Here is an 18,167-nt window from a genome sequence, read left to right as displayed (position 1 = left end):
AACTGTGTCTAGGAAGTAGGGAAACAGTGTTTCTGACTTTCCTAAGACTGGTCAGGTCTGGGAGGGGGAGGCAGGGCTTTGTGTAAATAAACAATTCTTTTCCTTTTCATCAGACTCTGGTATTCAGAGTTATAATACTGACGGCGGGCAATCGGACCCCTAATTAAACAGCCCGTGGGTTCTGTTTCAATCAAAGCAGCCCAAGGGTTCTGTTACAGCTTCACAGGTGAATTTTACCAAACATTCCAAGAACACCTCTTCTCAAACTATTTCATAAAATTCAAGAGAGAAGGCTTCCAAACTCATTTTACAAGGCCAGCATTATCCTAATTCCAAAACCAGATAAAGACATTACAAAGAAAATTATAAGCTGATATCCCTGATGAACAAAGATGCTAAAATCCTCAACAAAATATTAGCAAACCGAATACAGCAATGCATCAAAAAGATCATACACCATAATCAAGTGGGATTTATTCCGGGAATGGAAGGTTGGTACAACATTCACAAATCAATAAATGTGATTCACCACATAAATAAAATGAAGGATAAAAACCACATGATCTTATCAATAGATGCAGAAAAAGCTTTCATAAAATCCAGCACCCATTTATTATCAAAACTCTCAGCAAAGTGGGATAGAGGAAACATACCTAAACATACTAAACAGGCAAAAACAACAAGCATTCCCCTGAAGATTGGGAACAAGACAGAAATGTCCACTTTCACCTCTCCTATTTTTAACATAGTACTAGAGGTATAATGTTGAATAAGATAACAGCAATCAGACAAGAACAAGAAATAAAAGGCATCCAAACCAGAAAGGAAGAAGTAAAACTGTCTTTATTTGCAGATGACATGATACTGTACACAGAAAACCCCTAAGATTCCACCAAAAAACTACCAGAAATAATAAACGAATTCAGCAAAGTAGCAGGATACAAAATTAATAATCAGAAATCAGTCGCATTTTTATATGCCAATAACAAACTAACAGAAAGAGAAATTAAGAAAACAATCCCATTTACAATTGCTTCAAAAAGAATAAAATACCTAGGAATAAACCTAACCAAGGATGTAAAAGACCTGTATTCAGAATTATAAGTCACTGAAAAAGAAATTGAAGATAAAAGTTAAGTGGAAGCACATACCGTGTTCATGGATAGAAAGAATTAACATCATTAAAATGTCCATACTACCCAAAACAATCTATAGATTCAATGTAATTCCTATTGAGATTCCAGTGATGTATTTCACAGAACTAGAACAAATATTTCAAAAATGTATATGGAACCACAAAAGGCCCCACATAGCAACAGTGATCCTGAGAAAGAACAAAGTTGGAGGAATCACACTAGCTAATATTAAACTATACAAGGCCATAATAATCAAAACAGCCTGGTACAGGCATAAAAACTGACACAGAGATCAATGAAACAGAATAGAGAGCCCAGAAAAAAACCCACACTTTTATAGTCAATTAATATTCAACAGAAGAAGCAAGCACATACAGTTTATTCAATAAATGGTGTTGGGAAAATTGGACAGATACATGCAGAAAAATGAAACTAGACCACCTTCTTATACCACACATAAGAATAAATTCAGAATGAATGAAGGACTTAAATGTTAGACCCAAAACCATTAAAATCATAGAAGAAAACATAGGCTGCAAAATCTTGGATACTGCCTGTAGAAATTTTTTATTAGCTATATCTCCCCAGACAAGGGAACAAAAGAAAAAATAAACAAATGGGAATACATCGAACTAAAAAGTTTTGCACAACAAAGGAAAACATCACCAAAATAAAAAGACAACCCACAGAATGGGAAGACATATTTGCCAATACCTCTGATAAGGAGTTAATATCCAAAATTTATAAAGAATTTACAAAACTCAACACCAAGAAAACCAAACCATTCAATTAAAAAATGGGCAAAGGACCTGAATAGACATTTCTCCAAAGAGAAAATACAGATGGCCAATAGACATATGAAAAGATGTTCAATGTCACTAATCATCAGAGAAATGCAAATTAAAACCACAGTGAGATACCATCTCACACCTCTCAGAACGGCTATCATCAATAAATCAATAAACAAGTGCTGGTGATGACGTGGAGAAAGAGGAATCTTTTTGCACTGTTGATGGTTACGCAGACTGGTGCAGCCACCATGGAAAGCAGTATAGAGATACCTCAAAAAATTAGAAGTGGACTTGCCTTTTGACCCAACGACCCCACTTCTGGGAATACAGTATTCCCTCACTTATCGTGGGTATTACATTCTAGACCCCCTTGTGATAGGTGAAAACCCACAAAGTAGGAGCCTTACATTTATCTTAGTATTTATTATATTTTAAGGCTTTATAAACCCTTCCCACACACTTATAAACCATTCCCAGTCCCTTAGTAACCTTTCCTGCTCCCTTAACCCTTTCCACATTTTTATAAACACTACTTATGTTCTTAAACATAGTCTACACTCTTCAACCTACGTAACTTTAACAGCATACATATACAGTACCGCAAAATCCCACGATATAGTGAAAAATCCGTGATAAATTAAATAGAACATTTAAAAAAATCCCGCAATACAGTGAGGCCGCAGTAAGTGAACCACGATATAGAGAGGAACTACTGTATATCCACAGGAACCCAAAACACTAATTTGAAAGAACATAAGCACCCCTGTGTTCATTGCAATGTTATTTACAATACCAAGATATGAAAGCAGCCCAAGTGTCCTTCAGTAGTTGAGTGTATAAAACAACTATGGGACATTTACAGAATGGAATACTACTCGGCTGTAAAAAAGAAGAAAGTTTTCCCCTTTGCAACAGGATGGATGGAACTGGAGAGCATTATGCTAAGTGAAATAAGCCAGTATGAGAAAGACAAACATCATATGATTTCACTCATATGTGGAATCTAATGAACAAACCGAACTAATAAGTGAACCAGAGACAGACTCCTAGATGGAGAGCAGGTGACAGCTAGTGGGGTGGAGGTGGGGTTAATGGGTGGAGGAACTGAACAAAAAGGGAAAAGGACTCATGGACATGAACAACAGTGAGGTGATTGCTGAGGTAGCAGGATATAAGGGGACTAAATGGTAATAAGAAAAAAATACAATAAAGATTGCATTTAAAAAGAAAAAAGAAAAAATGTGAGTTATCTATCCCCTTTGACCCACTTTAAGAAGCAGAAAGTTAAAGCTGCACTTTTACAAATTAAAAACATGTATTTTGTTTCAAAAGGACATTTGGAAACATCTGTGATCCCAAGCTATGTGAATACGAGTTATGTGGTTTGTCTATTTACATTTCAGAGATATTCCAGAAACAAGCCAAGTTTCCTAAATATTAAAATCTACTTTAAGAAATGGTACATGCACTTCCTTATTCAGATTTTTACTGTTAATGATGAAGATACAGTGTAAATGGATCCTGCCCGTTTTGAAATTCTGACAACCACATTTTGCTTATGCTATATATATTTGCAGGCTCTTAAATGTGGAGATTAATACAATTTTAGTATAACTCACTAGGATAATTAGCTAAAATCTCTTAATTAGAAAAACAGGCTCCTGAAATAAGAAAAAATATTAGTCATAGATTGAACCTTAAAAAATTTATTTTTCCAAAATAAATGAAGGTCTTGGAGAAAGTGTGTGAATGCAGAAATAAAGTTAAGAATGTTAGTGAGATTGAAAGTGAGGAGTTCAAGGCATTGCTCTTTTGTAAATACACATTTTGTAAATTCACGAAAGCCTATTTTTGGCAAGTACCAATTTTGTGGTATATATTTAGAACTGTTTAATTTTTGTTTTACTTATATTCAAATTTACAATCTGTATTTTTTTTGAAGGGAAAACACTTTAAAAGTAAGTTTAGAAGACACTTTAACAACAGTTTGAAATGATTCCTAGCAGCCAAATATGTCAGTTTTGTTAAAGCCAACACAGAAAGGAAAATTTTTTTTAAGTGGACGAATAAGTGGTCTGTGAATATAATTTGCCCTTAAAAAGGGCACCTAATTTTTGTTTTAAAAAGAAAAGATAAAAAGAAGACTATAATTTTCATATTTGTTTGGTTCTTCCATTCTGTGAGTAGGAAATGATAAATTAAACCCCATTTATGGTGTAACTCAACAGTGACACATATTACCACTTCCTGCTGAAAAAGCTGTACATCTTGACACTGTTATTGAATTAAATTCAACTTTTGGCATTTTTTATAAGACAGCTGTATCCATATAATCTTTTTATTTTTAATTTTTTGATTTTTCAATTACAGTTGTCCCATTTTTCCCCCTTTGTATCCATATAATCTAATCACACCAACAAAAGAAAACAAACTCAAACTAACCCTAGAAATTAGGAAGGATTTACTAATTTTTCTTTTGAGCCATAAACATATGCATGACAGATACAAAAATAGTACAGTTAAGAATAGTTAAGTAATGTCTATATCTGAGTGTTCAAGAACTCTACAGATTTAAATATGAAGATTTAATCAACACTTTAAACATCTTTGGGACAATAAAAGGGCAAAATAACAAATCAATATACACTAAACTACTACTAAAATATAACTATGTGTTGAATCACAAATACAAGGTTTCTAAAATGCTACAACTACCAAAATATCAAGAGAGAAAAAACAGAAACAGCAAACAAAGTGTAGTAACACAGCTAAAATCCCAGGAAGGATTGAGCATTTTAACTTGATTAAGGAGTTGGCAGAGATTACCCAGGATTCAGCTCACCATGTGAGGAATGGCCAAATGAATTACATGACAAATCTCTTTTGCAAATCTTGCACTTTCAAAAGGAAATGTGCTTTAAGTGTTACTCAATCTGGAAGTAGCAATGTGCTTGAAATTGTCAAAATGTAGGTTCTGAAGGTTCTCAATGAACATACGTTTTACCTTCAATAAAATCTCTTTTCATAAAGAGCTTACTTTAATTGAACTTTCTTTAAAATAAAAGTTCAGAATGCTTCCAAGATTTCCATCCCTTTCTTGTTATTAATTCATGAGCATCTCAAGAACCAAACTGTTCCTAAATGAAATCAGTTCCATCTCCTCTGTTCCATCCACTGTTTCTGAGAATATATACCTTTACAGCAGGCAAACCACTCCAGTATGAGTCACTACCACTTCCCTAAACCTGGAATTTCCTTGTTTGTGCTTTGAAAACTCAGGGTCAGGTATGTTTCATTTAAGGGTGAAAGGAATATTGTGGTTATTCAAAAGATGAAGATAAAAAAAGCAAATCCCTGACTTTACGTACTATTGCTATGGGAAAATCATACTGCCAAATCACTGGAATTATCCCTGGAAAAAATTACAACTATATTCCAATGACGTTGCACCAAAGATGCAGTGAAACTGATCTATTAGATCTTTCCAAGTATCGACCATGTATCACATTTTCCATTCATTTGGAAGTGAAAGCTAGAAAGAAAAATATATATAAAGTAATAGAACTAAGTAACACTACTATCTGGTGCCAATTAACTGAAAACAAGTGATATATACTTCTCCCATTGACAATGAATTCTTAAAAGAAGAAAAACAAAAAAGATTGTTACAATGGAATACATCAGTTAGCAACTAAGACTAAAAAAGATTTCAGCTTATACTGGTGCAAAATGTAAAATTTAGTAATTCTCCTCACCCAGTTAAACAAATCAACTTTGGTTTTTTGTTTGTTTGTTTGTTTGTTTTTTAGGGTTGAGTAGTATCTATACCAAATTACTGAAGGATGAGAAGAACCATCCAGTCATCCTCTCCTACTGTCTTTAGTGCAGATAAAAGGAAAGTGATCAGAGATTATAAAATAAACATAACAACAAACACAGTGCTGTGAATCTAGTTAGTGAAAAAGTCTTTTCTTGATCAAAACCAACATCAATGCCACGAAAAGTATAGTAAAAGCAGCACTTACAGCTCACTGCAGCCAGCGTGACAGATGGATAATGATAATAAGCTATTGCTAATGAGGAGGGTTAAAACAAACAGATGGAGTATACGCAAGTAAAAGGATGAGACAAAAATCAACACAAATGGCACAGATTATAGTTTTTCTCAATCAAAAATGAAAAACTTCTGATTATATCATCCTGATTTGTAAACACAATTTCCTGTAATAAAAAAGTTTAAAGTTGATATCACTCTATAACCTTCATGCCATGTAAACAGTTAACACTTCTACAAACCAATTATGTATCTCTATATAGCCATCCACCTCTAAATACTTAAAACATTTCTCTAACTTTATAGGGTGATAAAACATTCTGCCACTTAACTACTTCCTTGACTTGGCTTTTAAAACAGAACACAATGTTACAACTGGTCTGGGAAACCCAAGATCTTCTCTAACCTGTATTTCAGACTTAAAGATGCTGCCTAGCCTAATGAAAGAACTATAACACTTCCTATTTTCTTTTGTCTCCCTTGTCCCCTAGGCTAATGGCCATTTTTTTTACTTCAAATACACAAAGGATGAATAATAATTATACTCAAAGCATTAAATGAGTAGGTTGTCAAATTATGCTACAGTGGCATTCACATTCCATCATTATTCACCTTAATTTCAAATCACAGTATTTGTGGGAGGTGGGAAGGAAGAAAACATAAACAATGTTGACAAGAGACTGTTTTTTAAAAAGCCATCCTGATACTATCTTGGAAAATTAGCGAATGTCGCACCAAATAATTTCTTCAAAATTAACCAAAAATTATTTCAAATTCTATTTTATCATCTTATTTTTATAAAACCAACTTCAAAGTGTAATATCCTATGCAAGTCCCCCCACCTACCCCCAATAAAAAGGAAGAGGCCTCAGGTGTTAAAGCAAGAAACTCACTGCACAGTTTCTGCTGACCGGCCCTCAGTCTTGCATAGGAGAATTAAACACTTTATGTTTCCCTTTACCCACTTCTTTCTTTCCAAATCCTGGAGAAGCAGGTTAAGGATCACTGAATGACTGGCACCTGTCTTTCTCCGGCACGTTTTTACAAAGTTACAAATACAAAATGTTTTTTAAAACAGGTCATAATTAGGCAGCTGCCCCAAATGACAGACATGTGAAATACATAAGATTCATCTGGAAGTCTCTAGCTTAACCTTGGGTCTTGGAGGGCAGTTACCCTTACTTCCTCAACAGAATAGCTGGGAGTGAATGACCAAGGGCTTTGTCCTCTCTTAGGTAAGTATAAACTTCCTTGAAAATATCACCCTCACCGCCCCCTCCTCTCCAACACACACACACATCCCTTCCCCTTACTTCCCACTGAAAGCCTTGCGCCTTTTTCACCATGAAGGAATATTCTGAAGTTATGAAAAGTAATCCTTGATTATAATCAAGATTATACAGAAACTTAGAAAGTATTTGCTATAACATTATAAAAGTAGCAAAACATAAAATGTCCTAAGTATGTGAAAACATGCATACGGTCAGCAACATGTAAAACAGTAAAGAAGTTATAATAGGGTATGTTACTGTAAAGTGATTTTCAAAATTATGAACTTCAAATTTTCACCTATTCTTCTATGATTTTTGTCACTAAGCAGTTTTGAAGAAAATATTACACATGATGAGTTGAAACAGAACTCACTACAATTATACTTCAAATTTTGAATTAAAGAAGCTTTGAGGGACTGCTTTTGCTGTTTCTACGAGGGGGAAAAAAACATTAAAAAGCACACCAAATGAAAAATTCACACTCCATCTGAAAGAGCCGTGTTAACTGAAGACTTCAACCATTTATTTATCAAATAGTGTGAACACATTTGTTCCTCTTTTTCTAATTTCTGCTGTCACTTGAAAAAGAATGTGTGGGAGACAGATAACGGGATAAACAAATGTGAGCTTGCTCTCACATGGCGTGTCTTTGAGGCGCCTGCAGTAACAAACCCAGGAGAAAAGGCATCATCTGAAGACTGCATTTTTCCATGCTATTCTCTATTACTAATTAACACACATGATTCTGAGATGGACATACTATGATTTATTAATCATATTCAATTAATCTACTGAGTTGTAAAACAGGAGAGGGCAACAGTGCCAGCTTCAGTCAAATGAACTCATTGGACTTTGGAAGCTGCTTAGCTCCCTGTGAATTCCCCACACACCCAAAGGGTAAAATAATCTTGGTGAATCATTTGCATTGTCTATTTTTAACTCATCTGTCTTTGCATAAAGACCCAAATTACAATGTGGATTAGAAAAAAGAAACACCAGGTACATAAAGATTATTTAAAAAGTAAACTCTGGTAGAGGGTAGAGAATTCTGGGCTCTTAGGTGTGTAAGGGGTGGATAGAGCCAGAGTATTTCCATTTATAAACAGCAGAGAAAAAAACCTAAACAAAACAAATAACCATAAAGTTGAAAATTTTACCTCTGCAATTAAAAAGATTATTTTACTATGTTGAATTTATCTACTCAGTTTTTGACTGATGCAAAAGTACAGTTAGAAACCCTAACTGTAACCCTCAGTTACTAATATGAAAAACAAAAACAGACTTATCACTCACATGATCATTTTACAGACACACTGTCATTTCAAGGATGTCCTTAGGCAAGTGTGGGGCAGGATTTCCACATCTGGTGGTCACAAAGTTACATTCCCACTTTGGATAGCATCGTCATTAGGTCAGGAAATGCTTACTACAGTGATGCAAAGAAGTTAAGAAACATGATACACAATAGCTGTGTATTTTTAACCCCAAATGGTCTGTCAGCAGAATGAGGAAGAGGGTGAAGGAAAATGTCACTGGCCTTTCTGGGAACAGAAGAAAGCACAACCATTGGGCTGTTCTTTCATAAATTTCTAAAAGTGACAAAAAAAATGTACATTAAAAAAAACTGATATTTAATCTACTTTGGATGAGCCTTTGCAGCCCTCAGGGTTGAAGTCCATGCTTGTAGATCATGATACTGAATTTGCAACCAATTCTTCAGCCTATGTGTGAGTATAATCCATTCTCAAATTATAGAATAGAAACTGACTGAGAAAGAGAAACTGACAAACTTTACTTGGGCTATACAGAAGACATGGCTAAAGATTTCTCAACCACATATCATGCAATGAGGTTTAGCTTAGTCAGATGTAAGTCACACAATGAAAATTAACTTGACCAATGAAAGAACAAGTTTTAAAATTTAATTTGACAAGAAATATTGAGTCCAACATGAACCTGACTCTGTAGTAGGCAGCAAGGAATACGAAGAAGAAAAGATATGGGCCTCAGGGAGCTCCTAGTCTAACGGTCACTAAAATTTCCCAATGAAAATCCTACACCATACCCATATCCTTTGTTAAAGATAATATTCTAAGGCCTACTTTTCTGGAGCAGGAACTAACAACAGATGATGAGCCAAAAGAAAACATGATTTTCTAAGGTATGAAACTGCCTGCTTTAATTCTGCCATTCCCACAAGCAAGATTATAATTATTTCCCTAAAGGCTAGGAATAAATAAGTGGCATTTGTCTATCACAAATGACAAAAATGGTAACAGCAATTTTTCACTGTTGTTTAGAAACCAATTTAGCTTAAGATTAAAGACAGTTTTTTTTAAAGTACTTACTATCCTATCACCTTCACATTCCCTCCCAGCACCCCAGTATATATATATTTTTTTTTTCAGTCCTCACCCAAGAATGTTTTTATTGATTTCAGAGAAGGAGGAAGGGAGCGAGAATGAGAGAGAGAGAGAGAGAGAGAAACATTGATCAGTTGCCTCCCATACTCACCCTGACCAGGGGTAAACTTGCAACCTTTTGGTGTATAGGTGGGTCGACACCCCAAACAACTGAGCCACCTGGCCAGGGCCATAAACTATAGTATTAATCAAGTTTGAAATTCTCTCTGAACTCAAAAGCTTTAATGACTAGCTGAAAATCAAAATGAACAAACATTGTATTTACAAAGAATGGCTATATTAAAAAGTCCACCAGTTTTAAGCTATTATTAGCAACGGTCAGCAACTTCAGCAAACCCCTGTAGCTCAGGTGTAGGGTCTTAAGTCCCAGACTCCAAAGTCCTTCATATGATAAACATGATGAAAATCTATTAAAGAGCTACCATATATGCTGTACCTACTATGTGCCAGCTATAACTCTAGGAAACAGCCATCATCCCCCATTTCACCAATAAATAAACCTGAGGCTCAAAGAGGTTAAGTAAACTCTTCCAAGATTACAAGCTAGTAAGTCGCCGACCTGGGATATTTGCTAAGGAGGAGAATTCTGTGACTCAAGCGACACTAACAGTGGAATCTCCTTTCCGAGTCCCCCTGGAGGGACTAATTCAGATTATAAAAGATTTGTGAGGAATCAGTTTCCAACAGAGCATAGAAAGCTGAACCTAGCTTTAGGTCATCTTTAGATCACAGGAGGAGAATGGGTCCTCTCTGGGGGGACAGGGGCTGAATGTCAGGTATTAGTTTTTGAGCCCTCTGAGTATGCCTAGTAGAGCCATTCCATCAATAATCCTTGTTCCAGATTAATCTGAAATAGATCTGATCATCCTGACATGTTTCCAACTGAGGACTCCATCACTACAAGTCTATTTTGAATCAAGGTAAATTTCTCCCCCAGAGCCAGACCCAAAATAAGGGAACTTCAGGTGAAACTCTTACGATTGAAATCTATCCCATGTTAGCCTGCAAGACAAGGGAGGGATTGTGATGCATTACACCAGGGAACATGATCTTGGTTCTATGGGAAAGTTTCGGATACCCAGGGTATTATCAGTGGTCATATGTGCCTCTTGGCCATTTGAAAGAAACCTTTTAAATACCCATAAATTTCTTCCTTTATGAGATTAATGCTTTCTGTCTACCTAATTATAGTTGCATCTTTTAATTCTGTTTATAATGAGAAAGGATATTGGAAATAACTATAAATGCTCACAAAAAATTAAAATATGATCAGCTGGTAGGCTGTTCTGTGACATCATTGGGGCTCCAAACCTAATGCTCTTTTTACTATATCACACTGTTTCATTAGGAGACATTTTGTGGGATAATTAAATGGATTGTTTTATACAATTTCTGAGGCTGTAACCACAGGAAAAAACAACATAAAAGACAAAAGAAAAACTCCTTTCTGACACAATTTATCAGTCAGGGTCTAACCAGGAAAAAGAAACCACTTCAAGACTTTATAGCAGCAGAAATTAATTACAAGGACTTAGTTACACAGTCATAAAGTTACTGAGAGCCAACTACAATAAAACAGAGTAAAAGGCAATGGCAGGAAGCCATGGCTACCCCTAAGGCAGAGAGGCAAAAGGAGACGGTAGTACTGGAGCTGAAGGCCTGGAGTCTTCTGACAAGAGAGTGGAAACACTGAGGGCCTGTCCAGTGCGAGCGAGGGCCCCAGAGAAGCCACCTAAGGCAGAAAGGGAAAAGGAGAAATGCCCTGGTTTCTCTCTTTCTCCTCCCCTCCAATCTCCTGCCAGTATCTCTGGCTGAACCCAGTCTGCAGCCACCTGACCCAGGAGTATGGGCAGGAGAAGAGGGAGGAGTGGGTCAGAGGGAAGATTGACCAAGGACACAATTACCCTTTAGCTGCAAGAATTTAATGTGTATACTGTTGTAAGCCACTGAGATTTTGGTGCTGTGTTACAGCAAAAGCTGACTGATAGATACTGCCACAAACAACAGTAGGTAAATAAATAAGCAGACAGAAAAATCAGATAAGTGAAGAATCAAATGTGAAATAATAATTATTTTCAATAACTGATTTGAGGAAAACCATTCCACCATTAATTTGCAAGCCGGGGGCAGAGGGCAAGCACCTGTACAGATAGATCCCCAGCCAGGCTTGGTCCGGAAGGAGAGGCACATGTGAGAACCCGTCTGGCTGGAGGTGGAAAACAGCCCTGGCCATTACTATCTTGCAGCTTTATAATCAACCAGGCAGTTGAGGACAGGATGGCCTGGTGAACTGTGAGTGTCCTATGCTGGCAAGTCAGGAGCCAGGCCTTCCAAAAAGGAAGTCTGTCACTGAGTCAGCAATGTTGCGAAGCCTTAAGCCAGAGCAGTGTCAACATAGCTCAAGGGTAACCACTGACTCAGTTACTCCAAGCTTTTCGCTTCTAATAATTTCACCACAGTACTCACAGTTCAGCCTCATTAGTCATTATAATCCCTCCCTTGTCTCAGAATAGGCTGGAAGCACCCGCAGGATGTGGGGGTGCCTTTTTAGTTATGGAACTCTGCAATTACCCACCTTAAAATACATGGATGGCCCCACCCAACACATCCACCCCTACTTCTCACAATTCCTCAGCACTCAGCCTCAGAAATGCCTCCTTCATGTTCCACTCTGATATTCTCTGCTTCTAAGCATTTTTCAGGGTCTTCCCACTGTCTGGAATTTTCTCCATCCTTCCCATTAAGATTCAGTAACTCCACTTCCTCTGTCCTCTTAGATATTCCAGTGAACCAACTCTGCTCACTCTCTACCCAAATTCCTGCAGAATCTATAATAAATATTATTAGAGACAGCATTTAATTATTCTTATTTTAGCTAGGTTTTGCTCTCCCACTTAGACCCGGGCAGAGAATCTAGCACACTATTCCAATGATAAAGTAGGTGCTTAATAAATGTTTAAAGGAATGAATAAAAAATAAGCCCTTTAGAAGCAGGAGCCGCACCTTTTACTTACAGCACTGCTTTTGGAACCTCCCTCCTGTTTGCCAAGCACATCACAGGCACTCAATAAACACTTCCTGACGTTGACTAATTGCTTCTGAATACAATCAGATTGATGTATCTCCAAACTGACCCTGCAATGCATCTTAGTGACTGACAAATTAATTTACTTATTTGGATAACTTCTGGTAATAAATGCAAAAAAAGAAAAAGTAACATACATATACACTAAAATATTTAAATTTTAGAGAAAAGAATAAATCACAAAACACAGGAAGTATTAAGCATACATAGAATAGATGTCTCACATCCAATCCTTAAAATCATGTTAATTTAAACGAGCTTAGGAGTCTGGGTGTTTTTTAAAATATACACATAATGAAATAAATACCAATTCTGTAATTATATTTGGAGGACCAATACAATTGTTACCACAAGAGGAGAAAAAAAAATTGGATATTTCATGTTGGTTTACTTTCTTCAGAAACCATAATATTCCTAAAACTTTGGCAATGATCACAAAACCGTATGTTGCAAATGTCTCTGCTGTGTGTGAACATCTACCATTGCTCCAACAACTAGAATGGCTTACAGGACCCACTTAGAAAAAGCAGAAAACCAAAAAAGGAGAGAGACAATAAGCTCATTACCCAAAAGACCCTAACAAAAATCCAGCAAGTCAAACCAGCAGCGATGCCCTCCATCAACAAGGGCTTGACAATTAAAAGGCCCAGTTTTCTTTCATGGGAAAAAGATTTATTCGATTAAGTACAGTCTCCATAGAATTGGTTTAAAAAAATATTTTTTTAAGTCTTCAGCACCATATTCAGCCACAGCAGTAGCTTTCTAGCTTTTTTTGACCCACATTTAAGAAATACTTTTTATATCACAGCACATTACACATATATACATACTTAACCGAAACAAGTTTCAAAAAAAAAAAAAAAAAATTGCACTTGACCTTAACTCCTTGTTACTCTTGTACATGTGACTCTACTTTCTTTTCTATTCTCTTAGGTTCTGGTCTATTCTCTTTCCCTCCTTCAAAAATATAATAATATAAAAAAGTTGGTCTGGACACTCCAAATTGACTTCATAACCCAATGGGTTGCAACTCACACTGAAAAATACTGGCCTGAAGAACATTCTGGAAGTCAACCAAAGGTCACGTGCTATTTCTTTCTTTTTAAAAAAATCCATTGCTGATAAGGCCACTCTGCCTTGACTCTTTTTTAAAAATTAATTTATTGTTGTTCTATTACAGTTGTCCCATCCCCCCCCCCCCCGATTGCTCACCCTCACCCTGCCCATCCCCTAACCCCTCTCCCACATGCCTTCATTTTTTAATAAGAGAAGGAAAGGTAAAAATGACAACTTCAGCCCTGGCCAGGTAGCTCAGATGACTGGAGTGTCATCCCATACACCAAAAGGTTGCTGGCTCAATTCCTGGTCAGGGCACACACCTTGGTTGTGGGTTCGATCCCTGGTCAGGATGCATATGGAAGGCGACTGACCAATGTTTCTTTCACACATCAATGTCTACCTGCATGTGCATGTATGTGCATGTGTGTGTGTGTAGGGGTGGGTTGGTGGGTAAAGTAACAGAAAGGAGCAGCGGGGCTAAGACTTAAGAAGAAAATGGAGAATTCCAATAATGAAAATACTGCCTAGGCAACATGTCCAATTGTTTTAGCATGACATCTCCAGAGATTCTGCTTCCTCTATCACTTAAAATGTTTTGCTCCATCACATAAGGCTAAGAAGCAGAAGAGAAAAAGGCCCATCACAAAAGGGCAGAAGAGTCAACATGGTTTGATAACTGACCTTATTTCAAATGAACAGGACTATACCTTTTAAATGAGGGAATAATTGCCTGCAAAATCAAGAACTCCAGTTTAAATCAATCCAGAATGGCTACAGCACAAACTGTACCAAAGAACAAAATGTAGCCAAACAAAATGAGCATCAGGCTAGGTAACCCTGTATAGTATAATCAAATGATATTCCTCAAGGTACTCTCCTGAGACTCCTCCACTCCCCTCAATAGAAAACAATGCTGACAGCATATCATTAATAAAAATAGCTATCACTTCTCAAGAACCCACTTAGTTTCCAAGCACTGTGTTAGGTAGTACTGAATATATACTTTATCACTAGTCTCATTACATGCCTGCATGGAGGCTATAACCCCTGTTTCAAACAAGCGGAAACTGATGTCCAGATGAAGGCAAAGGTCTAAATCAGAGTGGATGAGGGATGGTTATGAGAGAGTAAGGGCCCTGGACTGAATTAAGCAGACTTCACTCTACAACTTCCAGATTCCCTGGGCCCCAGTTGGTGCTTTGGGGCAAACACAGCATGTGGTCACAGACCGCAGGGGAAGGTATCTGCCGTGTTACAATGGGGCGGGGGCTTAGATTCCTGTGTGGATTGCAGACACTTGACTCTGATAATGAGGTGGAAGGTATGAGGACATAAGAGCTCCAGATACCCTATCCATTTAAAAGACCTTAATAAACAAGAAACTATATATAAATACTATATATGCATTCCATAAAAAAATTTTTTTTCTCTTAAAAAAAAAAACAACAAAACAATGCTATATGCAGTTTTTAAATTAGAAGAAAAAAACAGAACCATGAACTCTCAAAAGCAGAAACTCACATCCCAAATGTTACATGAGAAAGGAGATACGAACTGTTGCTGAAATCAGAGGCAGGGGATCCCGCCCTAGTCACATCCATTGCCAGAGGCACAAGCTTTGTAAACTGTTCGAAACTGAGCACACCCATTTCCAAGGAATTCAACACCACTACAGAACTCCCTTAAACTGAAATTAAGCTCTTGAATAACTGCATTAGACAGGCCCTTTACCTCCCACACTGTAATACCTTGAAAGGAATGACCAATGTGAATTTTTAAGCACTGGAAAGTCCTATATTTTTACAAAGATGGTGGAAAGAAAGACACTTTCATTTGTTTTTGAAAGCAGTTACGACACAGGAATAAGTGGAAAAATGTAGAAAGGTATTGGAGAACAGAATTTACCCATTTTAAGTTTCCATATGCATAAACAAAAGCAGTTGGAAAGAACTCATGTAAAAATTCCCCTTAACCAGAGGAAAATTATGGGTTTTTGTTGTTGTTTAGTTTAGTATTTATATTACAACTTAAATTTACAGCTTAAGCTTTTATCATCATTTTAAAAATGAAAGCTGCATCACCTGCAGTCATAAATGCACAGGCTACTTAATTTAGAAGAGGCACACACGATAGTTTTAAGCATAAGCAGACTGAGTAAATGACCAAGACATTCTTTAGGCACTACAGCAGCCTGTCGGGATATCCGGCACTAGTTGGAGAACGATGATTTACTAAGTACCGGCCCACTGACTGGAGCCATACTATGATTGCTCCGGTAACCTAACCTCTGTCTCCCTTCCCACATCCCACTTCCATATGTATCCCCCTGTTTCTGGTGCCTAGAAGACCTGTAGTCTCATCCAACTTTATTTGAACCACAAAGTAATTATCTAGAACTCAGTTACAATTTCAGGTACCAGCTAGGAAGCAGAAAAATAAAAATTAATCTATGTACAGGTTGAAACTGTCCCTAGTTTTGAAAAGATATTAGTAAGAAACTTTTGGTTCCAAGGATAAGAGGGGAAGAAAAAGAAGAGAGAGGGAGGGAGGGAGGGAGGGGAGAGGGAAGACTTAAGACATTAAAGCATGCCTTGGTTTCTGCCAAAGTCTTAAAAACTTAACACACAAACCACATAGTTAACTACTGACAGTGGCATGTGCTTTTAATTATATTCTGAAAATGTGCAAGCAAGCAAGGCAAAATTATATCATGATTCTCATTTACAGTTATCATGCCGTCACTATGGGAATATATAATCACATGCAGACATCTGTAGATGATTATATACGAAGATGAGCCTTTCAAGATCAAGTTTAAGAGTTTTAGTGTCTTTCTCTTCATACAGCAATTGTGAGGCAATTCACTAGAACTGTTTTTAGTGAACAGGGAAACATGCAGGGAAGTCCCGAGGCTATCTCCCCAACAAGTACAAAAATGTTATAATAATTTCCCTGATCCCCCACCTTCCTTCTCACAGTGACGTTCAGAGGACCTTTCCTCTAACCTATTTGTTTATAAGAATCACTTTGTACTTTACAACACTTTTCTTTGTAAGGATTCTCTATTTTTTTCCTGAGTTAAAAGTGTTGCCAAATTATCACTACAATATCTTGACTCTTCTGATCCTCTATCAGAACTTCCCCTCCCCTAGTTGAAAGTGACATTTTCTAGTACAAAAATTTCCAAACAAAATGGGGTTAGACCAGAATAAATGAGTCACAGCTGAACATGAACTGAAACAGAAAATGTGGTGGTAAAATCCCTCCCTCAAAAACTTTATCTCACAACCCCGGATGTTTAAAAACGATAAACACAGTGACCTCTGAAACAAGAACCTGGATGTCAAGTTTTTGTTGCTGTTTGTTTTTGCTGTGAACTAGTTCAGCGTGCTCTGCTTGTTAAGCTCCACGGATGCTTCAACACCAACTACACCAACCCAGAAGGCAGGACTGCAGTGCACTGTGCTAGGAAGGCAGGGATCTGGATAATGCTGACCAACCAGCTAGGGGCATTTCACCTTCAGATCTGATGTACATGAGCCGTACTAGTCAGTAAAGATGTGTCAAAACTAAGGAAAATGTGACAGTTGGCAAAAGTCCACCAGAACCATAATTGGATTTAACTGGAGATTTTGAACTCTATCACACTCACTTTTACTATTAACAAGATATATTTAAAGGAAATATTTACTCAATACAGTACAAGGAAGCTTTATAAAGAAACTTTCAAACCAACGCTCTCTGAAGTCTTATTCTTTCCTGTTCAAATGGCCATCACAGTTAGATATAATAGGGTTAAATAAGCCAGTTAATGAGAGCTACCATGACTGTATACAGCCTGGAATGGAGCCCTGTTACAATATCCCCCTAAGTGAGACAATCTCCCAACCTCCCAACACGTAAAGGGGCAAGAATTCACTCAACTTGGCTGTAGTTTCAGAAACATCTGTGAAACATTTCCCCATAATCTCAGTAATTTCTATACTTCTGATCTACAATGGATATTCTGCTATTTGTTCCCCTGTCAAAAAAGAGAAGTTAGGCCAGAGAAGCCAAAAGAGATTTTAATGCAAAACACTTAAACCAATGAAAGCAAAGTTGATCATTCACTTTTATTTGGGCTTTCGCAGATAAGACACACATCTCAAAAGAACCTCGGACTCTTCCCCCAAACTCTTTTCCTGCTTTTATCTTTTAATATTGCAAAGGCTCCAGTGGGTCACTGTGTAGTGGTAGCTTTTGGCAAAAGAACTTTCCTTAGGTTGAGTTTAGGCCTGGTTCTTCAAAGCTAATTAAAACCATACCACACAGTGTTGTTAGCATGCTGCTAGAAAATGCATGTGTATGT

At 37.0% G+C, this 18,167-nt stretch overlaps 1 protein-coding gene across 1 annotated transcript in view; it reads right to left on the bottom strand.

Annotated features, from left to right (window-relative positions):
* RAB8B (RAB8B, member RAS oncogene family) overlaps window positions 1-18,167 on the bottom strand; it is a 64,659-nt gene that overhangs the window by 26,979 nt on the left and 19,513 nt on the right. The gene's annotated exons all lie outside the window — the stretch shown is intronic.

This window comes from Furipterus horrens, unplaced genomic scaffold (assembly GCF_987537825.1).
Source record: "Furipterus horrens unplaced genomic scaffold, mFurHor1.1.pri manual_scaffold_3, whole genome shotgun sequence".
NCBI classification, from domain to species: Eukaryota; Metazoa; Chordata; class Mammalia; order Chiroptera; family Furipteridae; genus Furipterus; species Furipterus horrens.
This window is presented reverse-complemented; position numbering and strand designations above follow the sequence as displayed.